Here is a 27207-nt window from a genome sequence, read left to right as displayed (position 1 = left end):
CGTAAACTGCTGGCAATCACTGATCTTTTACTTTGTCTATAGTTTTGCTTTTTCTGAAATGTCGTATAGTTGGAATCATACAGTATGTAGCCTTTTCAGATTGGCTTTTTTTACTTCATAAATATGCCTTCAAGTTTCCTCTGTCTTTTCCTGTCTTAATAGCTCATTTCTTTTTATCACTGAATAATACTCCATCGTATGGATTTACCAGAGTTTATCAATTCACCTATTGAAAGACATCTTGGTTGCTTCAGTTTTTGCTAATTATAGATAAAACTGATTTAAACTTTCATGTGCAGGTTTTTGTGTGGACATAAGCTTTCAACTCAGTGGGATAAATAACTAGGAATGTAACTACTGGATCATGTGGTAAGAGTATGTTTAGTTTTGTAAAAAAACTGCCAAACTGTCTTTCAAAGTGGTTGTACCATTTTGCATTCCCATCAGCAATGAATGAGTGTTCCTTTGCAGTGTATCCTAACTAGCATCTGGCATTATCAGTTTGTTGGATTTTATCTATTCTAATAGGTATGTAGTGGTATCTTATTGTTTTAATTTGCAATTCCCTAATGGTATATGATATTGAGCATCTTTTCATATGATTACTTTCCATCTGTATATCTTCTTTTGTGAGGTGGCTGTTTGGATCTTTTGCCATTTTGTAAATCATGTTTGTTTTCTTATTATTGAGTTTTAAGAGTTCTTTGAATATTTTGGATACGAGTCCTTTATTGGATATGTTTTGCAAATATTTTTGGACATCTGTGGCTTCTATCTTCATTTTCTTAACAGTTTCTTTTGCAAAGCAGAAGTTTTCAATTTTAAAAAAGTACAACATTATTTTTTTCTTTCATGGATTACACTTTTGGTGTTGTATCTAAAAACTCATTGCCAAACCCAAGGTCACCTAGATTTTATCCTACATTATCTTCTAGAAGTTTTATGGTTTTTCATTTTACATTTATGTCTGTGATTCATTTGGGGTTAATTTTTGTGAAGCATGTAAGATCTGTGTCTGAATTTATTTATTTGTTTGTTTGTTTATTTAATTTATTGAGGAAGATTCACCCGGAACTAACATCTGTTGCCAATCTTCCTCTTTTTTTGCTTGAGGAAGATTAGTCCTGAGCTAATATCTGTGCCAGTCTTTCTCTATTTTGTATGGGGGTCACCACCACAGCATAACTGACTAGTGGCATAGGTCTGCACTGGGAATCCGAACCCGTGAACCTGGGCCACTGAAGTGGAGTGCACCAAACTTAACCACTACGCCACAGGGCCGGCCCCTGGATTTATTTTTTTGCATGTGGATGTCCAGTTGTTTCAGCACCATTTGTTGAAAAGACTGCCTTTGCTCCAGTGAGTTGTCTTTGCTCCTTTGTCAAAGATCAGTTTACTATATTCATGTGAGTCTATTGTTGGGCTCTTTACTCTGAACCACTAGTCAATTTTTCTGTTCTTTCACCAATGCTATGCTGTCTTGATTACTGTAGCTGTGTAGTAAGTATTAAAGTTGGGTAGGTCATTCCTCTGTGTTCTCCTTTAGCATGTGTTGGCTCTTATAGGTCTTTTGCCTTTTCATATAAACTTAGAATCAGTTTGTCAATATCCACAAAATAACTTGCTAGGATTTTAACTGGGATAGAATTGAATTTATACATCAAGATGGGGAGTATTAACATCTTAACAATATTGAGTCTTGCTATCCTTGAATATGGAGTATCTGTCAATTTATTTAGATCTTCTTTAATCAGAGTTTTGAAGTTTTCCTTACATAGATCCTGTACATATTTTGTTAAATTTATGCCTAAATATTTCATTTTTGAGGTGCTAATCTAAATGGTATTCTCTTTTTAATTTCAAATTCCAAGTGTTCATTGCTGGTATAAAGGAAAGCAATAGACTTCTGTATATTAACTTTATATGCTGCAACCTTGCTGTAATCCGGGATTTTGTTGTTGTTGTTGATGATGATTCTTTAGGATTTTCTAAATAAATAATCATATCATTTGTGAACAAAGACAGTTTTATTTGTTTCTTCCTAATCTGTATACCTTTTATTTCTTTTTCTTGTCTTATTGCAGTTGCTAAGATTTCCAGTCTGGTTTGAATAGGAGTGTTCAGGGTGACATCCTTGCCTTGTTCCAGATATTAGAGGAAAAGCATCTAGTTTCTCACCATTAATAATGATGTTAGCTATAAGATTTTTGGTACAATTCTTTTTTAAGTTGAGGAAGATCCCCTCTATTCCTAGTTTGCTGAGAGTTCAACATGAATAGATGTTGGATTTGTCAGTGGCTTTTTCCACATTTATTGATATGATCATATGATTTTTCTTCTTTAGCCTGTTGATATGATAGATTACATTAATTGATTTTTCAATGTTGAACCAGCCATGCATATCTGGAATAAATCCCACTTATCATGGTGTATAATTCTTTATATACAATGTTGGATTCAATTTGCTAATATTTTGTTGAGGATTTTGCATCTGTGTTTATAAGAGTGGTCTGTAGTTTTCCTTTCTTGCAATGTCTTTATCTGGTTTTGGTATTAGTGTAATGCTGACCTCATAGAAGGAATTAGGGAGTATTCCTTCTGCTTCTATTTTCTATAAGAGAGTGTAGAGAATTTATATCATTTCTTCCTTAAATGTTTGTTAGAATTCACCAGTGAAACCATCTGGGCCTGGTGCTTTTTCTTTTGGAAGATTATTAATTATTGATTCAACTTCTTTAACAGATATAGTCTTATTCACATTGTCTGCATCTCCTTATGTGAGTTTTGGTAGTGCATTAGTTTCCTAGGGCTGCTACAAAAAATTACCACAAACTAGGTGGCAAAAAAAAACAGAAATTTTTTCTATCACAGTCTTTTTTGAGGCTAGAAGTCTGAAACAAAGGTATTCTTAGGGCCATGCTCTCTCTGAAGACTCTAGGGAATAATCCTTCCCTGCCTCCTCTAGCTTCTGAGGGTTGCTGGCAGTCCTTGGCATTCATTTAATTGTTTACTCTAATCTCTGCCTCTTTTCAGGTGGGCTTCTTCCCTGTTTCTGTTTTCTGTTTTTATAAGGACACTGGTCATTGGAATAAGACCCAACCTAATCCATTATAAACACACCTTAATTTAACTAATTACATCTGCAAAGATCCTATTTCCAAATAAGGTTACATTCTGAGGTTCTGGTGGACATGAATTTTCAGGGGACATTATTCAACCCAATACATGTAGTTTGTGTCTTTAAAGTAATTGGTCTATCTGATCTAAGTTATCAAATTTGTGAACACAGAGTTGTTTAAAATAGTCCTTTTATCCTTTTAATGTCCATGGGCTAAGTAGTGATTATTCTTCTTTTATTCCTGATATTAGTAATTTATATCTTCTCTCTTTTTTCTTTGTTAGCACAGCTAGAGGTTTAACAATTCTATTGAGTTCTTGAAGAACAAGCTTTTGCTTTCATTGATTTTCTCTATTGTTTTCCTGTTTTTAACTTTGCTGATTTCTGCTTTAACTTTTATTATTTATTTTCTTCAGCTTACATTGGGTTTAATATGCTCTTTTTTCTCTTTCCTAAGGTGGAGCTTAGACTATTGACTTTATTCTTTTCTAATACATACATTCAATGCTATAAGTTTCCCTAAAAGTACTGTTTTTGCTACAGCCCATAAATTTAAATAAGTTGCATTTTCTTTTTTACTTAGTTTGAAATATTTTGTAATTTCTCTTGAGACTATTACTTCTTTGACCCATGTGTTGTTTAGAAGTGTATTTAATCTCCAGATATTTTGGGATTTTCCAGCTCTCTTTCTGCTATTGATTTCTAGTTTAATTCTATTGTTGTCTGAGAGCATACTTTGTATAATGTCTATTCTTTTAAATTTGTTAAGCTATATTTTATTACCCAGAATGTGGTATGTCTTGGTGAATGTTCCCTGTGAGCTTGAAAAGAATGTGTAATCTGCTGTTGTTAGATGAAGTATTCTATAAATGGCAATTAGATAGATACAGTTTAGTGATGGTACTGTTCAGTTCAACTATATCCTTTCTGATTTTATGCCTGCTGGATCTGTCAATTAATAAAAAAGGAGTGTAGTTTCCCATTGTAATAATTGAATCATCTATTTCTACTTCCAATTCTATTAGTTCTTGCCTCTTGTAATTTTACACTCTGTTGCTAGGTGAACACACATTATGGATTGTTATGACTTCTTGCAGACTTGACCCCATTGTCATTATGTAATGCTCCTATTTATCCCTGATAATTTTCCTTGCTCAGAAATTTTTGTTGTCTGAAATTAATATAGATAGTCTGGCATTCTTTTGCTTCATGTTAGCATAGTATATTTTCTTCATCCCTTTACTTTCTTTTTTGGTAAAATATACAAAACATAGAATTTATCATTTTAAGTATACAGTTAAGTGGCATTAAGTACATCCACACTGTTGTGCAACTGTCACCTCTGTCCATTTCCAGAACTTTTTCATCATCCCAAACTAGAACTCTGTGCCCATTAAACAATAATTCCCTATTCCCCTCTCCATCTTGCCCCTGGTAACAACTATTCTACTTTATGTCTCTATGAATTTAACTATTCTGAGTACCTCATATAAGTGGGAGTATACAATATTTGCCCTTTTGTATCTGGCTTGTTTCATTTAGTATAATGTTTTCAAGGTCCATCCATGTTGTAGCATGTATCAGAATTTCATTCCTTTTTAAGTCTGAATAATGTTACATTGTTATGAATATACCATATTTTATTTATCCATTCATTCATCAATAGCAACAAAAGAAAAAATAGATAAATTTGACTTATTCAAAATAAAGAACTTTGCTGCATAAAAGCACAATATCAAGAAAGTGAAAAGACAAGCTACAGAGTGGAAGAAATATTTGTATATCATATATCTGATAAGGGGTTACTATCTAGAATATATAAAGAACTCCTACAACTCCTACATTAACAACAACAACAACAAAAAATCAAAACAACCCAATTCAAATGTGGGCAAAAACCATGAATAGACATTGCTCCAAAGAATATATACAAATGGCCAATAAGTATGTGAAAAGATGCTCAACATCTTTAGCCATTAGGGAAATGCAAGTCAAAACCATAATGAGATATCACTTCACACATACTTGGATGCTATAATTTTTAAAAATGGAAAATAACAAGTGTTGACAAGGATTTAAAGAAATTGGAACCCCTGTGCATTGCTGGTGAGAATGTAAAATGGTGCAGATGCTGTGGAAAAAGAGTACAGAGGTTCCTCAAAAAATTAAACATAGGGGCCAGCCCGATGGCATAGTGGTTAAGTTCATGTGCTCTGCTTCGGTGGCCTGGGGTTCGCGGGTTCAGATCTCGGGCACAGACCTATACACCACTTGTCAAGCCACGCTGTGGCAGCATCCCACCTACAAAGCAGAGGAAGTTTGGCACAGATGTTAGCTCAGGGACAATCTTTCTGACCTAAAAAAAAAAAAAAAGTTAAACGTAGAACTACCATATGACTCAGCAATTCCATTTCTGGATATATACCCAGAAGAATTGAAAGCAGAGACTTAAACAGATACTTGTACACCAGTGTTATAGCAGCATTATTCACAATAGCCAAAATGTGGAAACAACCAATGTGTCCATCAGATAAATGGATACACAAAGTGTGATTTATACCTACAAGTAATATTCATCCTTAAAAATGAATGAAATTTTGATATATGCTACAACATGGATAGACCTTGAAAACATTAAGCTAAGTGAAATAAGCCAGATACAGAAGGACAAATATTGTGTGATTTCACTTATAGGAGGTACCTAAATAAGCAAATTTATAGAAAGAGAAAGCAGAATAGAGGTTCCCCAGGGCTGGGTGGAGAGGAGAATGGGGAGTTATTGTTTAAGGGGTACAGGGTTTATGTTGGGGATGATTTAAAAATTTGGCTATAGATAATGGTGGTTACACAATATTGTGAATGTATTTAATGGCATTGAACTATATACTTACAAATAGTTAAAATGATAAATATTATGTTTTTAGTTTACCACCATCAAAAATTAGTCTGCCCAAACCAGATGACAAAGTGGTTCTGTTATTATTATATTCCCATCCACACTGTATGAAAGGTTCTATTTTTAATTTTTTGAGGAACATCCCTAATGTTTTTCTTAGAGGCTGTACCAATTTACATTCCCACCAATGGTACACAAGGGTTCGCTTTTCTCCACAGCCTCACCAACACTTACTATCTCCTGTCTTTTTGATAATAGCCATTCTAATAGGTGTGAGGTGATATCTCATTGTGGTTTTGATTCACATTTCCCTGATGATTAGTGATGTAGAGCATCTTTTTATGTACCTGTTGGCTATTTGTATGTCTTCTTTGGAAAAATGTCTATTCAGATCCTCTGCTCATTTTTAAATTGGATTGTTTGGGCGTTTTTGCTATTGAGCTGCGTGAGTTCCTTATATATTTTGGATATTAACTCTTTATCAGGTAGATGGTTTGCAAATATTTTCTCCCATTCTGTACATTCCCTTTTCATTTTTCTGATTGTTTATTTTGCTCTACAGAAGCTTTTAGTTTGATGTAGTCCCACTTGTTTATTTTTGCTTTTGTTGCTTGCGCTTTTGGTGTCATATCCAAAAAATTATTGCCAAGACTAATGTCAGGGAGATTTTTCTGTATGTTTTTTCTAGAGGTTTTATAGTTTTGGGTCTTACATTTAAGTCTTTAATCCATTTTGAGTTCATTTTTTGTGAGCAGTGTAAGACAGGAGTCCAATTTCACTCTTTTACGTGTGAATATCCAGTTTTCCCAACACCATTTATTGAAGAGACTATCCTTTCCCCACTGAGTATTCTTGGCTCCCTTGTCAAAAATTAGTTGACTAGGGCTGGCCCCATGGCTTAGCAGTTAAGTGCTCATGTTCCGCTACTGGCGGCCCAGGTTCGGATCCCAGGCGCACACTGATGCACCGCTTATCCAGCCATGCTGAGGCCGCATCCCACATGCAGCAACTAGAAGGATGTGCAACTATGACATAAAACTATCTACTGGGGCTTTGGGGAAGAAAAAGGAGGAGGATTGGCAATAGATGTTAGCTCAGAGCTGGTCTTCCTCAGCAAGAAGAGGAAGATTAGCATGGATGTTAGCTCAGGGCTGATCTTCCTCACAAAAAAAAAAAAATTAGTTGACTGTATATACGTGGGTTTATTCGGGGCTCTCGATTGTGTACCACTGGGCTATGTGTCTGTTTTCATGCCAGTACTATACTGTTTTGAATACTATAGCTTTGTAATAAAGTTTGAAATCAGGAAGTGTCATGCCTCCAGTTTTGTTCTTTTTTCTCAGGATTGCTTTGGCTATTTGGGGGCTTTTGTAGTTCCACACAAATTTTAGGATTTTTTTTTCTATTTCTGTGAAAAATGTCATTGGAATTTTGGTAGGGATTGCATTGAATCTATAGATGGCTTTGGGTAGCATGGACATTTTAACAATATTTATTCTTCCAATCCAAGAACATGGGATATCTTTCCACTTGTTTGTGTCTCCTTCAATTTCTTTCATCAGTCTTGTACTTTTCATTGTACAGACCTTTCACTTCCTTGGTTAAATTTATTCCTAAGTATTTTATTGTTTTTGATGCTATTGTGAATGGGATAGTTTTCTTTCTTTATTTTTCAGATATTTGTTAGTGTATTGAAATTATTTCTGTATGTTGATTTTATATCCTACAACTTTATTGCATTTGTGGATTAGTTCCAATAGTTTTTTGGTTGAGTATTTAGGATTTTCTGTATGTAAGATCATATCACCTGCAAATAAAGACAATTTTACTTCTTCCTTTCTAAGTCGGATGTCTTTTATTTCTTTATCTTGCCTGACTGCTCTAGCTAGGACTTCCAGTATATGTTGAATAAGAGTGGTAATGGTGCTTACTATTATCTTGTTCCTGATCATAGAGGAAAATCTTTCAAACTTTCACCACTGAGTATGATGTTAGCTGTGGGCTTCTCATATATGGCCTTTATTATGTTGAAATATGTTCTTTTGTGTGTGTGTGAGGAAGATTAGCCCTGAGCTAACATCTGTTGCCAATCCTCCTCTTTTTGCTGAGGAAGATTGGACCTGGGCTAACATCCATGCCCATCTTCCTCTACTTTATACGTGGGATGCCTGCCACAGCATGGCTTGATACGCTGTGCACAGGTCTGCACCTGGGATCCGAACCTGCGAACCCCGGGCTGCCGAAGCAGAGCACGCCAACTTAACCACTACGCCACCAGGCTGGCCCCCTGAATTATGTTCTTTTTATACCCAATTTGTTGAGAGTTTTTATTATGAAAGGATGTTGTATTTGTCAAATGCTTTTCAGGCACCTACTGAGATGATCATATAATTTTTATCTTTTATTTTATTAATGTGGTGTGTCATGTTTCTTGTTTTGTGTATGTTGAACCATCCTTGCATCCCAAGAATAAATCCCATTTGATCATGGTATATGATCCTTTTAATGTGCTGTTGAATTTGGTTTGCTAATAATTTGTTGAGAATTGTTGCATCTATATTCATCAGGGATATTGGTCTATAGTTTTCTTTTCTTGTAGTGTCTGTATCTGGTTTTGAAATCACAGTAATGCTGGCCTCGTAAAATAAGTTTGGGAGTGTTCCCTCCTCTTCAACTTTTCGGATTAGCTTGAGGATTGGCATTAATTCTGTTTTAAATGTTTGGTAGAATTCACCAGTGAAACCATCTTGTCCTGGGCTTTTCTGTATTGGGAGGTTTTTGGCTCCTGATTCAATTTCCTACTCATTATTGGTCTGTTCAGATTTTCAATTTCTTCATGATTGAGTTGTGGTAAGTTCTATGTTTCTAGAAACTTATCCATTTCTTCTAGGTTATCCAATTTGTTTGCATATAATTGTTCATAGTCATGTCTTATGATCCTATGTATTTCTATGGTATCAGTTATAATGTCTCCTCTTTTCATTTCTGATTTTGAGTGTTCTTTTTATCTTCATTAGTCCAGGTAAAGGTTTGTCAATTTTGTTTATCTTTTCAAAAAGCTATCTCTTAGTTTCTTTGATCTTTCCTATTATTTTTCTGGTCTCTATTTCATTTATTTCTGCTCTGATGTTTGTTATATCCTTCCTTCTGCTAACTTTGGGCTTAGTTTGTTCTTTTTCTAGTTCCTTGAGAAGTAAAGTTAGGTTGTTTGAGATTTTTCCCCACTTAATACATGCATTTATTGCAACAAACTTCCCTCTAAGAACTGCTTGTGTAGCATGCCATAGGTTTTGGTATATTGAGTTTCCATTTTAATTTGTTTCAAGGTATTGTTTTTATTTCCCTTTTGATTTCTTCTTTGACCCATTGGTTGCTTAGGAGTGTGCTGTTTAGTTTCCATGTTTGTTAATTTCCAGCTTTACTCATATTGTTTATTTCTACGTTCATACCATTGTAGTCAGAGAAGATACTTGGTATGACTTCAGTCTTCTTAAATTTGCCAAGACTTGTTTTGTGGCCTATCATATGACCTGTCCTGGAGAATGTTCCATGTGCACTTGAAAAGAATGTGTATTCTGCTGCTTTTGGATGGAATGTTCTATATATGTCTCTTAGGTCCATTTGATCTAAAGTATGGTTCAAGTCCAATGTTTCCTTGTTGATTTTCTGTCTGGATGTTCTTCCATTGCTGAAAGTGGGGTATTGAAGTCCTCTACTGTTATCAATTATTGTCCATTTCTCTCTTTAGATCTTTAGTATTTGCTTAATTTATTGTGCTTTGATGTTGGATGTGTATATATTTACAATTGTAATATATTCTTGATGAGTTGACACCTTTATCATTATATAGTGACCTTTTGTTGTCTCTTGTTACTGTTTTTGGCTTGAAGTCTATTTTGTCTGATATAAATATAGCTACCCCCACTTTCTTTTGGCTTCCACTCGCATGGAATATCTTTCTCCATCCCTTCACTTTGAACCTCTGCGTGTCCCTAAAGCTGATGTGAGTCTCTTGTAGGCAGCATATAGTTGGGTCTTGTTTTTTTTTTTTTTAATCCATCTATCCACTCTCTGCCTTTTGATTAGAAAATTCCATCCATTTACATTTAGATTAATTATTGAGATGTAGGGAATTACTAATGCCTTCTTATTAATTGCTTTCTGGCTCCTTTGTAGTTCTATAGTTCTTTCCTTCTCTTGCTGCCTGCCTTTGTGATTGGTGATTTTCTGTGGTGGTATGCTCTGATTCCCTTCTCTTTATTTTTTGTGAATCTACTTTAGGGTTTTGCTTTGTGCTTACCATGAGGCTTACATAAAACATCTTATAGATATAACAGTCTATTTATGGTAATAGTAGCTTAACTTCAATCACTTACAAAAACTACCCTTCTACTCCCACCCCCTTTTGTTGTTAATGTCACAATTTACCTCTTTTTAAATTGTGTATTCATTAACAAATTATAATAGCTATAGTTATTTTAATACTTTTTTAACTTTTATACTATGGGATGCCACCACAGCGTGGCTTGACAAGCAGTGCATCAGTGCACACCCAGGATCCGAACCTGCGAACCCCAGGCCACCGAAGTGGAACGCGCACACTTAACCACTTGCACCACCGGGCCAGCCCCTCACTCCACTACAATCTTGATTTCACGCCCACTGCTCTCAATTACCTTCAATAAATTCTCCAGTGATTTCTATGTCATTACATTGACAAATTCTTTTCACTTTTTACTTATTTGATGTCTAAGCACCACTGAACAATTATAAATTTTTGTTCAAAAGCCACTTCCTCAGGCTTTTTATATATATTTACACATCCTACTGATTCCATTTCTCTAGAGAACCCTAACACACACTATTTATATTATACTGAATATTTTGTTAACATGCTTATTTTCTGCTTCCACCATAAGAATGCAGGCTCCATTCAGGTCAGGACTTTGTCTCCTTTGTTCACTGTGCTAACCCACAGAACAGAAACTCGCACACAGTCGGTGCTCAATAAATAATTGTGAAAGCGACAAAGTTTTAGTAATATTTTTAAATATTTTGACAGGACAGTTTTTTAATTCTAAATCCTGAATCCCTGTGAAACTGTTATAATACACAGTAAAGATCTAGCCTCACCCAGACAGTTAGCAGTGCTTTTATTTATTTATTTTTTTTCTGAGGAAAATCAGCCCTGAGCTAACATCCATGCTAATCCTCCTCTTTTTTGCTGCGGAAGACCAGAGCTGAACTAACATCTATTACCAATCCTCCTCCTTTTCTTCCCCCAAAGCCCCAGTACATAGTTGTATGTCATAGTTGCACATCTTTCTAGTTGCTGTATGTGGGACGCGGCCTCAGCATGGCCGGAGAAGTGGTGCATCGGTGCGCGCCCAGGATCCGAACCCGGGCCATCAGCAGCGGAGCGCGCGCACTCAACCACCAAGCCATGGGGGCAGCCCATAACTGCTTAGTCTGAAAATTACTGATGGTATAAAAACTGCTGGAAACTGAGCCCTGATGCGAGTTCCACCTGTGGAAGGGACGCCTTGCCCAGGACGTGTGATCCCTGCCTAGCCATGTCAATTGACAGGACTCTCCCAGCAGTGGGGCATGTATGTTGTGAGGAATTGATTTGATATGAAGTAACTGATTTATTGTGAAGTAATAGATCTGATGTGTTCTCTTTTCAGTCAACCTGGTGTTTCTCTTTCCGGTTGATTTGTGTCATTTCCCTTCAGTCAATCTGGTGTTTCCCTTTCCAATCGATCTGATGTTTTTCCCTCTTAATATTTGACCTATTCAGATCTGTTGCAGACTATCGCCTCTACTATCCTCTATATAATAAAATATACCTTCAGTCCATTTGTTTGGAGTGGAAAGTTTCTTTTACGTCTCCAATCGAATCCCCCGAACCTCTCATAACACACCCTTGCCTGGCTTCAGTATCAGGGTAATGCTGGCCTCATAAAATGAGTTTGGAAGTGTTCCTTCCTCTTCAACTTTGTGGGAAGTTTGAGAAGGATTGGAATGAATTCTTCTTTAAATGTTTGGTATAATTCACCAGATAAACCACCTGGTACTGGGCTTTTCTTTCGGGGGAGATTTTTGATTACTGATCCAATCTCCTTACTCATTACTGGTCTATTCAGGTTTCCTACTACTCATGATCCTTTTTTGGTAGGGTGTGTTTCTAGGTATTTATCCATTTCTTCTAAGTTATCTAATTTGTTGGTGTATAAGTGTTCACAGTAGACTCTTATGATCCTTTGTATTTCTGTGGTATCCGTTGTAATGTTTCTTGTGACAGTTTTTTGTTTTTGTTGTGAGGAAGATCAGCCCTGAGCTAACATCCATGCCAATCTCCTCTTTTTGCTGAGGAAGACTGGCCCTGGGCTAACATCTGTGCCCACCTTCTCCACTTTATATGGGATGCTGCCACAGCATGGCCCGAGAAGCGGTGCGTCGGTGCGCGCCCAGGATCCGAACCTGGGCTGCCAGCAGCGGAGCGCGCGCACTTAACTGCTATGCCACAGGGCCAGCCCCCATGACAGTTTTTGACTTAAAACTTATTTTGTCTAATATAAGCATAGGCGTTCCAGCTTCTTTCTGGTTACTATTTGCATGGAATACTTTTTTCCATCCCTTCACTTTCAGCCTATATGTGTCCTTAAAGCTAAAATGAGTCTCTTGTAGGTTGCATATTGTTAGATCTTGTTTGTTATTAATCCATTCAGCCACTCTGTGTCTTTTAACTGGACAATTGAATCCATTTACATCTAAAGTAGTTATTGATAGGTAAGGACTTACTATTGCCATTTCGTTAATTGTTTTCTGACTGTTTTGTACTTTCTTTTTTCCTTTCTTACTCTTTCTGTCTGTCTTTGTGATTTGATGATTTTTTGTAGTGATATGCTCTGAATCCTCTTTTGTGTATCTACTACAGGTTTTTCCTTATAGTTACCATAAGGCTTACATAAAACATTTTATAGTTAAAACAGTCTTTTCTTTTGCTGATGAAGATTCACCCTCAGCTAACACCTGTTGCCAATCTTCCTCTTTTTGCTTGAGGAAGACTTGCCCTGAGCTAACATCTGTGCCAGTCTTCCTCTGTTTTTTATGTAGGTCACCACCACAACATAGCCGCCGATGAGTGGTCTAAGTCTGCAGCCAGGAACTGAACCCAAGCTGCCAAAGCAGAGGGCGCCAAACTTAACCACGAGGCCACAGGGCTGGCCCCTAAAACAGTCTATTTTAAGCTGATAACAACTTAACATCAATCACATACAAAAACCACACTTTTACTTCTCCTTACACACACATTTTATATTATTGATGTCACAATTTACATCTGTTTTACCTTGTGTATCCAGTAGCAAATTATTGTATCTATAGTTATTTTTAATGCTTGTCTTTTAACTTCTATATTAGCATTAAAAGTGATTTACAGATCACCATTACAGTATTAGGGTATTCGAATTTGACTATATGCTTACCTTTACCAGTGAGTTTTTTTTAAATTCATATGTTTCCATGTTACTAACTAACATTCTTTTGTTTCAACCTGAAGAACTTATAGCGTTTCTTGCAAGGTATTTCTACTGATGATGAATTCCTTTAGCTTTTGTTTGGGAAATTCTTTCTCTCTCCTTTATTTCTGAAGGATAGCTTTGCCAGGTACAATATTCTTGGTTGGCAGGGTTTTTTTCTTTCAGCACTTTAAAATATCATCCCACTTTCTCCTGAATTGCAAAGTATCTGCTGAGAAATCCACTGATAGCCTTATTGGGGTTCCCTTGTATGTCATGAGTCACTTTTCTCTTGCTACTTTCAAAATTCTCTCTTTGTCTTTGCCTTTTAGTAATTAGATTATAATGTGTCTCAATGTAATCTTCTTTGGGTTGATTCTGTTTTAGAATCTCTGAGCTTCATAAACCTGTATTTCTATATCCCTCCCATATTTTGGGAAGTTTTCAGCCATTATTTCTTAAAACAAGCCTTCTGCTCCTTTCTATCTCTCTTCTCTCTGTGGGACTCCAATAATGTGTATATTGGTTCATTTGATGATGCCGTATAAATCCCATAGGCTTTCTTCATTCTTTTTCATTCTTTTTTCTTTTTTCTCCTCCAACTTGATAATTTCAAATGATCTGTCTTCAAGTTCACACATTCTTTCTTCTGCTCAATTGAGTCTGCTGTTGAAGCTCCTCATTGCATTTTTTAATTGTAGTCATTGTGTTCTTCAGTTCCAGAATTTGTCTGGTTCTTTTTTATAATTTCTATGTCTTTGTTGAAGAACTTCTTTCATTCATGTATTGTTTTCTTGTTTTGTTGAGTTATCTATGTGTGTTCTCCTGTAGCTCATTGAGCTTCCTTAAAACAATTATTTTGAAATCTTTTCAGGCAATTCATAGATCTCCATTTCTTTGGGGCCAGTTACTGGAAAATTATTGTGTTCCTTTTGTGGTGTCATTTTTCCTTGATTTTTTGTGCTCCTTGAAGTCTTGTATTGCTATCTTTGCCTTTGAAGAAGTAGTCACTTCCGTCAGTCTCTATTGGCTGACTTCAGGAGAGAAAAATCTTCACCAATCAGCCCACCTAGGAATTCTGGGAGTCTCTCAGGCCTTTTCTATGGATGTTCTCACTCCACTCCTCTTGTTACCTCTTATAGGAGAACTCCTAGGATTCCATGCTTTCTCTTGATCCTGCAAAGCCAGGCCGGGTGTTGAGAGCCTTCTGTTTCTTTTCCCTAGGGCAGTATACTGAAATGTTCAAGGTTATGTACCTTTTACCAATCCACCAGAGTCAAGCTGGCTGTCTGCATATGCTCATTCACAATCTGCAGAGGCTTGAGATTGCTATCTACAGGAGTGCATGTGGGGTGCCAGCTTCAGGGGGAAGGGAGAGGCATGTGGAGAGCTGGAGGTGAACATAGGCTCATTGAGTGGGCAGGCCCACAGGCAATGCATCTTAACAAGGTTCATGGGCAGGCCTCTTGGTGAGGTCCATTAGGCAGTTAGTAGAAACCACAGCCCTTTATTTAGTTCCATGCTCCAGTTGCTGTGAGCCCCTGGCCCTTTTTCCTGCTCCTACCTACTCCCAGACTATTCAGCCACGCCAATCCCCTCAGTGTTCTGGGTGGGGCAAGAAAGAAGAGGGCCTTTCGGGCAGCATCCCGCATTGCTGGGGAACCTGGGTGCTCACTACCCTCTTTCCCTATGGGAGAAATCTTGGGCCAAGAGGGCCTCTCTTGGCACTGAGCTGTGCTGCCTTAGGGGATGGATAACACGGGAAAAATGAAACTGTTCTTCTTACTCTCTTCAGTGCGTCTATTCTTGGATTATTTTTCCTCTAACATAGTGCTGGGACATCACTGCTGAATTCCTGGGCTCCCACAAAAGTACTCTTGCCCATGGGTAGTTGTCAAAATTGGTGTTTCTTAGGGGGACGAGGGCAGAAAACTCCTATTCTGTCATCTTGGTGATCTCACTCAAACCTACACAGAAGTTTTAGTCATCCATTATGTCAATGACATCCTGATAGTGAGGCCCACAGAAAAACAGGTAGAAGTGGTGCTGTACTTAACACTGACACAATGACTACTTCAAGCTGGACTTTAAATCCAGATAGGGCCAGCCCTGTGGCATAGCAGTTAAGTGCGCGCACTCTGCTGCTGGCAGCCCGGGGTTCAGATCCCGGGCGCGCACCGATGCACCGCTTGTCAGGCCATGCTGTGGCGGCGTCCCACATAGTAGAGGAAGATGGGCATGGATGCCAGCTCAGGGCCAGTCTTCCTCAGCAAAAAGAGGAGGATTGGCATGGATGTTAGCTCAGGGCTGATCTTCCTCACAAAAATAAATTAAATAAATGAATACATAAATACATACATAAGTAAATAAATCCAGATAAAGTCCAGGGCCCAGCATAGCAGGTGCAATTCCTTGGGACCACTTGGGTGGGAAACTAAAGACGTATCCCTGATACAGTCAAACAGAAATTATTGGCCCTAACAGTACCCACTAATAAAAAGGAAGTGCAACAACTAGAAAGCCTCTTTGGGCACTGGAGACAGCATGTACCCGACCTGGGTGTTCTTTTGGCTCCCTTAGTCGAGGTGACACACAAAGCCACCAATTTCAAATGAGGCCCTTTACAGCAACAGGCCCTGGAGGCTGTGAGCTGTGGCCCAGACACTGCCTTTGGGACCTTTGGAGCCTACTAGCCCAATATGACTGCAGGTTCCTATAACCTCCACGTATGCTGATTGGAGTCTGTGTTAACAGGAAACTACTGCTGGGGTGTACGAGCCCTTCAGATTTTTGAACACATAAATTGCCTCAGGCAGCTGCCAGATACACCCCTTTTGAATGGCAACTCCTTGCTTGCTAATGGGCACTGGTGGAGACTGAGCATCTTAAGGCCAGAGCACCACATGTAATATTGCCATGTGAACTGCTCATTCTCACCTGGTTGCTTACAAACCCTACTAGTAAAATTGAACAGGCTCAACAGAGCTTGATCATCAAATAGAAGTGATACATCCAAGATCCGGCCCAGGCAGGATCCCAAAGGACAATTAGCCAGCATACCAGAAGGGACTGAGTGACCCATAAGGGATGCTTTGGCACCTCCTGTGGCTACATGGGGCCCAAGATGCAAAGATGTGCCTGTTCCCAGTATGGCATGGTTTACTAACGGTTCTGCAAAACTAAAGGTAAATAGGGTCCACTGGGCTGTGGCCACCACCTGGCCAGCACAGGGCCGTCTTTTGACTGAGACTGGACATGGACTTTCTGTCAAATGGGCTGAACTACATGCAGTGGTGATGGTTATGCAGGCAATCCCTACAACCATACTTCGCTACATTTTCACTAATTCAGGGGTCATTGCCACTGGCCTAGCCATTTGGTCAGAAGAATGGCAACTGAATGACTGGACTACTAAGGGATCCCCTGTGTAGGAACAAGGACTATGATAGTAGCTTACTGCCTGGAAAATAAAAATATATGTCACTCAAATGGATGCTCATAAGAAAGGAGCTTTTAAAATGAAATGTGAATGAAACTTTTGTGCTGATCAAGCTTGTGTTTAACAGGTAGCAACAGTCACCCAATGGATACATCAATGGACTGGATACAGAAGTTCATCTCAGATGCAAGAATGGGCCAAGGGCCAAGGGATGATCCTTGATGATGCCAAGACTAAGGACATAGTATAATTTTGTGATTCTTGCCAATAGGTCCAAATTGTCCAAACAGAAGTGGGACATATTAACAGATGACTAGGACCTCTCGAGTCTGGTGAATGATGGTGCCTCACTGCTGTTGACACCTACTCAGGCTATGGTAATGCTTTTCCACTCTGACATGTGGACTCTGGAGCTACCACAGCCATTCTTGAATAGAATTATGTCAGGTTTTTTGATATTCCATGAGACTTCACCCTGACAAAGGAACACCTTTCACTGCCCAAGCAACACAACAATCAGTGGACTCTCATGGAATACAACAGACTTTCCATGTACCCTATCACCCACAGGCCAATGGAGCCATCAAATGATGGAATGTCTGACTCAAATCAACTGAGGATAGTACACCAAGATGACCTGCTAGTGAGGTGGTACCCTCATCTGACTAGGGCAGTATGGACACTAAACACTGCACTCCAGCACAAAGGAAACAGCACTGCAATGCAGGCGGGGAAATACCAAGCTTGAGTGAAGGGGAGGCAGCCACTTGATGAGGCAGCATATGTGAAATCCTAATCTCAGTATACTCAACCATTCTTTTTCTTTTCTCCCTGTAGAGTACACATCTTGGGGGTGGTTTGCAGTTTGGGTCCTTTTATCATCCCAGAATAAAGTCTCTTTTGTCTCACAATCCCATTGTAATGGCCTGGACAATACATAATGACTTGGACCTTCCTCAAGCTACCCCTGGATCAAATCACCAAGTGACTCCCTTGATACATGTCCACATGTAGGCATGCTGTGGAGTCCCCTGCTTTAATATTACCTATGTTATAACAGGAAAAGACCCCCATACTAGAATAGGTATTACTGATCTATATTGGCACCATGGACTTGGATGTGCCATGTGTAACTTTTCCCTTGCTGTAACCACACGGCAAAAGCAGGTTGAAACTGTATATACCTGGACTAGTCCGCATTACGACAACAAATCCTGAGAGGTGTCACCTGTGCCCCTCCAGGTTAGGTATTCTTCTGTGGACTCCAATAAGCAACAAAATGTCTGCTCCCAGGGGGAAAAGATGGTGCTGCCCCGGAATCCTAGGGCTCACTGTCCATGTCAGCAATCACATAGAGGGCTGGAGGGGACCCACTCTGATAACCCACCTCAGAGTGTCTCATGGCACCCTCCCAGGAACACAAACACCTGGTTTCATTCTGTTGTCCATGTCCTCATACCTGGCAAAGGCATACGTGCCCTGGAAAAAACGGTATACAACTTGTCATTGATGATCACAGGGACAGCTAACACTACAGCCTGAACTATTCAGGAGCAACAAAACTCACTAAACTCACTAGCCAAGGTGGTAATGGAAAATTGAATAGCCCTTGATTATCTGCTGACAGAACAGGGTGGCATTTGTGTTACTGCCAACAATTCTTCCTGCATATATATCAGTAATTTCGGAAAGGCAGAAACCAAGCTATAGAAAATCCACACTAATGAAAGATAACCAGCTGTACACCTGCAGTCCCCTCAGACTCATTCTTTGACATCTTCAGTTGGTTTTTTTTTTTCTTTTTTTTTTTTGTGAGGAAGATCAGCCCCTCCTCTTTTTTGCTGAGGAAGATTGGCCCTGGGCTAACATCTGTGCCCACCTTCCCCTACTTTACATGGGACACCGCCACAGAATGGCTTGACCAGCGGTGCGTCGGTGTGTGCCCGGGATCTGAACCTGTGAACCCTCAGGCCACCGAAGCAGACTGCACGCACTTAACCGCTGCGCCACCGGGCTGGCCCCTCTTCAGCTGGTTTAACCCAGGCACTTGGGGTTCTGGTTGAGGTAACATTCTCCAGGGGAACCTAATTATCCTCCTGGATCTAATTCTCCTAATAATCCCAGTAAAGTGCTATCTCAAAATGACAGGGAGGCTCTGCAAGCAAACCACATCCCCAAAGGTTGTTCAGGGGTCCCATTGGACCCAACTTTGTCTACAAATTGGAGGTGGGCAATGGTCCTACCAGATTTGATATGCTTCATTCAATAAGCTGAAAACAGCTATCTGCGCAGTTTTTCAACCTCCACTCAGCCACTAAAGAATGGTGCTTTGGTCTGGAACACTTCCTTACCAAGAGATAAAGCACCCATACAGCCTGTGCCAGGCTTATCGCCTTGTGTGGGAATATCTTTCCCTGTTTTAGGCTCAATGAGTGTTCCTTTGTTCCTGATTAATTGTGTATATAAATGGCTCTCAGGTACGCCCTTTACTTTCAGTATTTCAGACTTCATGGAGGTGGGGTAAGAGTCCTTCTGTTATGGCACAAGAAGAGTGTGCATACGCCAATTGCCCCAAGCCTGCTGCAAGGGGCAGCTGCTAGCCAGGGGGACCATCAGCACATGATTGGAGTTGATCTTGCTTCATCCCTTCTCTAAGTGAGTAAAAGCACTGTTCCATCCAGTACTTGGATGTTGTTTTCCTTGGCAAGTTAGATACTGAGATGCAGTGGGCAGAAGTGTTTGGATTTCTATTACTGGTGGCTGGCATAGTGATGATGTTTTCTGTCCCCCACATGGTCAGAGTCTTCCCCAGGCATTAGTAACTGGTGAATGGTGTTCTGCTCAACATGGTCATCAAAAGACAGCTGGAAAGGCTATATTAACATCAGACAGAATAGACTTTAAGACAAAAATTGTTACTAGAAATTAAGAAAGACATTTTATAGTGATAAAAGGGTCAATCAATAAAGAAGATATATAATTATAAACATATATGCACCTAACAGAGCCCCCCAAATACATGAAGCAATAACTGATAAAATTGAAGGTAGACGACTATTCAACAATTGTAGTTGAAAATCTCAGTACTCCACTTTCTCTCCAATAATGCAGAGAACCCTGGAAGATCAACAGAAGATTAAGAAGTAATAGCAGATTTGAACAACAGTATAAACCAACTAGACCTAACAGACATCTATAGAACACTCCACCCTTTCTGCAAAAGTTCAGAAAAGGAGCACACTAACCCAAAACAGAAGGAAGAAAATAATAGATTAGAGTGGAAATAAATGAAAGAAAATTGAAAAATAACAGAAAAAAATCAATGAAATCAAAAGTTTTTTTAAAAGATCAACAAAATTGATAAAGCTTTACTTTGATTGACCAAAGAAATGAAAGGGAAAGAGGGAGATTGAAATTGAGATTGAGAGACCAGAGAGGGAGAGAAAGAAAGAGAGAGAGAAGACTCAATTTAGAAAATCAGATTTGAAAGATGGGACATTACTACCAACATTACAAAATAAAAAGGATTATAGGGGAACATTATTAACAATTTTATGTCAAAAAATTAAATAACCTAGATAAAATGGACAAATTCTACCAAAAAACTACCAAACTGACTCAAGAAAAAATAGAAAATCAGAATAGATCTCTAACAAATAGGGAGATGAATTAGTAACCAAAACTTCTCACACCAAAAAGTCCAGAACCAGATGGTTTCACTGGTGAATTCCACCTAATGTTTAAATAAAAATGAACACCAATCTTTCACAAACCCTTCCAAAAATAGAAGAGGGAACACTTCCTAACTCACTTTCTGAGGCCAGAACCCTGATGTCAAAACCAAGAAAACTAGACAAATACCTCTTCTGAATATAGACATAAAAATCTTCAACAAAATACTAGGAAAATGAATCCAGCAATAAATAAAAAGGATCATACACCATCACTAAATGGGATTTATTCCAGAAATGCAAGGCTGGTTTAATATCTGAAAATCAATTGAGTTACTGTATAGTATTAATAGGAAAAAGGACAAAAACTACAATAATTTCAATAAATGCAGAAAAACCCTTTGACAAAATTCAATGCCATTTTGTGATGAAAACACTCAAAGTACTAAGAATAGAAAGGAACTTCCTCAACCTGATAAAGGGCATCTAAGAAAAACCCACAGCTAACATCATACTTAATGACAAGAGACTGAAAGCTTTTCCCCTACGATCAGAAACAAGACAAAGGTGTCAGCTCCTGCCACCTATATACAACCTGAAGGTTCCAGCCACAGTAATTAAGCAAAAAGAGGAAATAAAAGGCATGTAGATTGGAAAGGAAGAAGTAAAATTCTCTCTATTTGCAGATAGCACCATCTGGCATATAAAAAATCCTATGAAATCCACAAATAGAGCTAATGAACAAGTTCAACAAGACTGCAAGATACAAGTTCAATACAGAAAAATCAATTGTATTTCTACATACCTGCAATGAATAATCCAAAAATGAAATTAAGAAAACAATTCTATTTCTAATAGCATCAAAAAACATAAAAATATTTAGGAATGAAGATAACAAAAGTGAAAACGGTAAGGTATTGTTGAAAGCAATTAAAGAAAACCTAAATAAATGGAAAGATAACCTGTGTTAAATGGATCAGAAGACTTAATATTAAGATGGCAATATTTCCCAAATGGATCCACAGGTTTAATGTAATCCCAAGCAAAATCCCGGCTGGCATTCTTGCAAAAATGAAAAAGCCGATCCCAAAATTCATATGGAAATGCAAGGGATCCAGAATAGCTGAAACAATCTTGAAAAGAAGGAACAAATTTGGAGGACTCACACTTTCTGATTTCAAACTTATTACAAAGCTATGGTTATCAAAACTGTGTGGTACTTGCATAAGGATAGATATATTGATTAACGGAGAAAAAGAGTCAAAAAATGAAACCATATATTTATGGTCAATTGATTTTTGACAAGAGTGGCAAGACAATTCAATGAGGAAAAACAGTCTTTTCAACATTTGGTGCTAGAACAACTAGATATCCACAAACAAAAGAATAAAGTTGGGTCCCCACCTCACAGTATGTATAAAAATTAACTCAAAATAAATCAAAGACTTCCTTTGAAAAACACAGAGGGCTAAATCTTCAAGATTTTGGATTAGGCAATGGTTTCATAGTTATGACACCCAAAGCATGAGCAACTAAAGAAAAAATAAATTGGACATCAACAAAATTAAAATTTTTGTGCCTCAAAGGACATTAACAAGAAAGTGAAAATATAATCCACAGAATGAGAGAAAGTATTTATGAAATAAAGAAGTCTTACAACTCAATGATAAAAAGACAATTCAATTAAAAAATAGGCAAAATATTTGAATAGACATTTCTCAAAAGATATACTGGGGCCCGCCCCGTGGTGTAGTGGTTAAGTGCGTGCACTCTGCTGCTGGTGACCCAGGTTTGGATCCCGGGCATGCACTGATGCACCGCTTGTCCAGCCACACCGTGGCAGCGTCCCATATAAAGTGGAGGAAGATAGGCACAGATGTTAGCCCAGGGCCAGTCTTCCTTAGCAAAATGAGGGGATTGGCATGGATGTTAGCTCAGGGCTGATCTTCCTCACACACACACAAAAAAAGATATACTAATGGCCAACAGGCACATGTAAAGATGTTCAATGGAATTAGTCATTCAGGAAAATCAAATCAAAACCACAATAAGATCCCATTTCATACCCACTAGAACGGCTATAATCAAAAAGATGGACAATTGTGTTGTCGAGGATGTAGAGAAACTAGAACTCTCATACACTGTTGTTTAGAATGCAAAATTGTGCAGCCCCTCTAGTGAGCAGTTTGGTAGTTCCTCAATTCCACTCCCACTCCTAGGTATATACCCACACAACTGAAACCATCTGTTCATGCAAAAACTTGTATATGAATGTATAGCAGCATTATTCATAACAGTCAAAGGTGAAAACAAGCCAACCCAAATGTCCATCAACTAATAACAGATAAACCTAATTTGATATATCTGTACAATGAAATGTAATAGAGCCATAAAAAGGCATGAAGCACTGACACATGCTACAGTAATGATGAACCTTGAAAACATTATGCTAAGTGAAAGACACTAGACACAAAAGACCACAGATTGAACGATTCCACTTATATGAAATATACAGAATAGGCAAATCTATACAGACAAAAAGCCAATTAGTGGTTGCTTAGGGCTAGGGGGTTGAGGGAAAATAGAGGAGTAACTGCTAATGGGTAGAGTGTTTCTTTTTGGGGTGATGAAAATGTTTTGAAATTAGGTAGTGGTGATGATTGCACAACTATATGAATATACTAAATACCACTGAACTGACACTTACACTTTAAAAAGGTAAATTTTATGGTACGTAAATTCTATCTCAATAAAAAAATTTTTTACTAAAACCATGTAAATTTTCCTATGTACTAATTTGGAAAGATCTCCAGTATGTATTCTTACATGTAAAAATCAAGGTAAAGAACAGGGTATTATATGGTGTGCTTGAATCCTTTTGGGTAAGAAGGGAGTAGAAATAAATACATACATGTCAAGTTGGTGGAGGCCTTTTGTGCTGAACACCAAATCAACCTAATTAAGGGTGATGACAACAAGAAATTAGGGGAATGGTTACGCCTCTGTAAAATTGACAGAGAGAGAAAACCCTGTAAAGTGGTTGGCTGCAGTTATGTGGTCGTTAAGGACTATGGCAAAGAGTTTCAGGCCAAGGATGTCATCAAATAGTAATTCAAATGTAAGAAATGAACAAATAAAAAAATCAGCTCTTGTTCCTCAAAAAGAAAAAAAAAATACATATACAGATACACACACATATATGCACAGATACACATATATATTCACATATATACATACAAATACATGTAAGAAAAGGGTAGAAATATATATTTATGTGTATGTATATATATATATATCTAGATAGATAAGAAATCATATTTACTTGTCTCTACAATTTAAAAAAGTGGAAAAATACATACACAAAAATTTGTTCCCTATAATTAGAAGGGGAGGTTGCAGTGATGGGAAGGCATGGGAGTGACAACTCACATTGTGTATCTATTTATATTGTTTATACTGTATTGATTTTTCCAACGTAAATACATTACCCAAGCCATACACAGAGAGAAAAAAAATATAAAGGAAAAAAGATCATGATAGCTTGGTATATAGTAATGGCTGGCATCACTATGGCAAATGTATGTGTCCTCTCCTCGCAGAGTATTTTGAGAATGCTGTCTCCATCTGAAAAGATCAATCCTATATCCACATGCTGAAATTTTAGGCTTTCAGATATTTGACTAGCTAGAACACGGTTTTTCCATTTCTAATCAGCAGTTTCTGTATTACAGCGCAATTTAATAATGGATAAAAATTGGAATAAAAAATTAACATTAACAGCCAACCCTGGTGGTCTAGTGGTTAAGATCTGGCACTCTCACTGCTGTGGCCCAGGCTTCATTTCCTGGTCAGGGAACCACATCACCCAACTGTCCCTTGTCATACTGTGGTGGCTACATGTTGCTGTGATGCTTTCAAGCTATGTCACCAGTATTTCAGATACCAGCAGGGTCACCCATGGTGGACAGGTTTCAGCAGAGCTTCCAGACTAAGACAGACTAGGAAGAAGGACCTGACCACCCACTTCCAAGAAAATTGGCCATGAAAACCCTATGAATAGCAAGAGAGCATTGTCTGATAGAGCACTGGAAGGTGAGAGGATGGCACAAAAAGACCAGGTAGGGTTCTGTTCTGCTGTACACAGGGTCGCTAGGAGTCAGAACTGATTCAACAGCACAAACAAAAAAGATTTTAAAAATCATAAGTCTTTTAAACATACTGATGCAAATAAATTTGAAAACTTAAAAAAATGTACAATTTTTAAAATAAATGTGTCCAAAATTGAACCAAGAAGCTTAGAAAACCAGAGAAAAACTATCAACCATCTAAGAAATAAAATTAGTATCAAAATCTATCCTTAAGAGATACAGAAAAAACATTGGGTATAATGGACATTCAAAACTTAAGGTGTAGGAACGAACTTACTTAATGGAATAATGGGTGTATACCAAGAGCCTACAGCGAGTATCCCAGTGTTTACTAACACCTCTTGAGTTCTCTCGGAAAATCAGGCGCAACGTAGGTAAGAAAGGACAAGATGCACTTAAAAAAGAATGAATTAAGGACTAATGGAATAAATTAGAATGTCCAGAAGCAGGTGTACGCTGACATAGTAATATACCAGATGATAGCTGTGGCATTATAATTCACTGAGGAAAAACATTAATAAGGAGTTGGTGCACTGGCTTTATGTGTTAAAAGGTAAGCCTAGATTCCCTCCTTATACTATCTACAATAGGAGTTTCAGACTGATTCAAGGCTTAAATATTTTTTTAAATAGTATTAATATTATTTAAACAAAAATAAAGAAAAATATTACCTTGGGTTAGGGAACAATTTTAAAATAAAATTCAAAAGGAAAAAAATCAAATGGAAAAGATCAAAAGACCAGCCTACATAAAAATATAAAACTCTCATAAGGCCAAAGGCACTACAGAGGTAAAGGTCAAGGGACAGACTTGGAGAAAACATTCACAATAAATACAATAGACAAAGAATTACTGTCCAAAATATATATAGTATTCTTGAAAAATTAATATAGAAAAATATGATTAAAAAATGAAGTCATTCACAAAAGCAATGAAAAAATATATGATGTACAAGCTCATGAGTAATCACAGAAATGCAAATTAAAATGATGAGTTTTTCTCAGCAGTTAGATTGGCAATAAGTCTAAAGTCTGACAACACCAAGTGCTGCCAAGGAAGCAGGGTAAGTGGCAGTCTATGTACAGAGCTACAGTCTAGATGAGGGAAATATTTATACAGAGCCATTTTAAGGGCATGCAGACCATTCAGCCTTCTTCCAGATCTTCTAGGTCTCACTGCTGGACCAAGCAAGACCATTGGAAAAATACGATTTCTTATCTATCTAGATAGATACTCGAACTCTGTCATAGACTGAAAGTTTGTGCCCACCCAAAACTCACATGTTGAAGCCCTAATCTCCAATGTGATGGTATTTGGGAAGTAATTGGGTCATGAGTGTGGAGCCCTCATGATGAGATTAATGCCCTTTGAAGAAAAGACATGAGAGAGCTTGACCCCCAACTCTCTCTCTTCACCATGTGAAGCTACAAGGAGGAGGCCATCTGCAAACTGGAAGAGGCCCTCATCAAGAACCAAATCTGATGGCACCTTAACCTTAGACTTCCCAGATTCCGGAACTATGAGAAGTAAGTGTTTGCTGCGTAAGTCACCAGTCTGTGATAATTTGTTACAGCAGTGCCCATGTTTTAGTGCCGTAAAAGACTCTCCTCTCTGGTTCCTTCGTTGCTGTAAGAAAGATCAGAGGCAAATTTGTAGCTTGACTTTGATAACTCTGGGACATTATAGGACCTGCATATATCCATCTGCTGACTTTGCTCAGCTATTGACCTGCCACTCTATAGTTTCAGTAATGTTGATTTTCATTTCTATTTTTCTATTTAAATTTCTGTTACCTTACAAACTGCACAAAGTCCATTGTAAAACAAAGTGGGAATACATAACTCTCTTGACATGAGTACAGCTATGTTTGGCCGCTCCACTGACCTACAGCCATCAGCACAAAAAGAAATACAAAGCTGCTTTCTGTGTGGTGGGAACCGGCCTTTTCCCGGGAACTGGCCTTTCTCCCATGGAGAGAGTTGCAAGTTGTAACATTTCAAGGCTCTTGGAGCGTCGTGGCCTGGAATGGACTGGCCATCTGTGCCGGGCTGAGACGATAACCAAAGAGAACAATGCACGTACACAACTACTGGGCTGGGACGTTAGCCAGGGGGCTCAGTGCACGTACGCCACTGATAACCATTTGTGCATGGGAACACTAAATGCTTGCTCTGCAAACTCTGTAATTGCTTACTCTGAAAATTACTGATGGTATAAAAACTGCTGGAAACTGAGCCCTAGTGAGAGTTCCACCTGTGGAAGGGACACCTTACCCAGAACGTGTGATCCTTGCCCAGCCACGTTGATTGACAGGGCTCTCCCAGCAATGGGGCGTGGATGTTGTGAGTAACTGATTTGATGTGAAGTAATTGATTTGATGTGAAGTAATTGATTTGATGTGTTCTCTTTTCG

The 27207-nt window shown here is 38.2% G+C and overlaps 1 long non-coding RNA gene across 1 annotated transcript in view; it reads left to right on the top strand.

Annotated features, from left to right (window-relative positions):
• The window catches only part of LOC147916759 (uncharacterized), a 30111-nt gene extending 12224 nt beyond the window's left edge, over window positions 1–17887 (top strand). The window contains exon 2 of the long non-coding RNA XR_015552436.1: window positions 17104–17887. This is a non-coding gene — a long non-coding RNA (uncharacterized LOC147916759). The remainder of the gene's footprint in view (window positions 1–17103) is intronic.
• The last annotated feature ends 9320 nt before the right edge of the window (window positions 17888–27207 follow it).

The sequence above is a fragment of the Ceratotherium simum genome, chromosome 6 (genome assembly GCF_057802395.1).
Source record: "Ceratotherium simum simum isolate JZ-2026a chromosome 6, ASM5780239v1, whole genome shotgun sequence".
Taxonomy (NCBI): domain Eukaryota; kingdom Metazoa; phylum Chordata; class Mammalia; order Perissodactyla; family Rhinocerotidae; genus Ceratotherium; species Ceratotherium simum.
The sequence above is the reverse complement of the archived record's forward strand: the minus strand, read 5'-3'. Positions and strand labels throughout refer to the sequence as shown.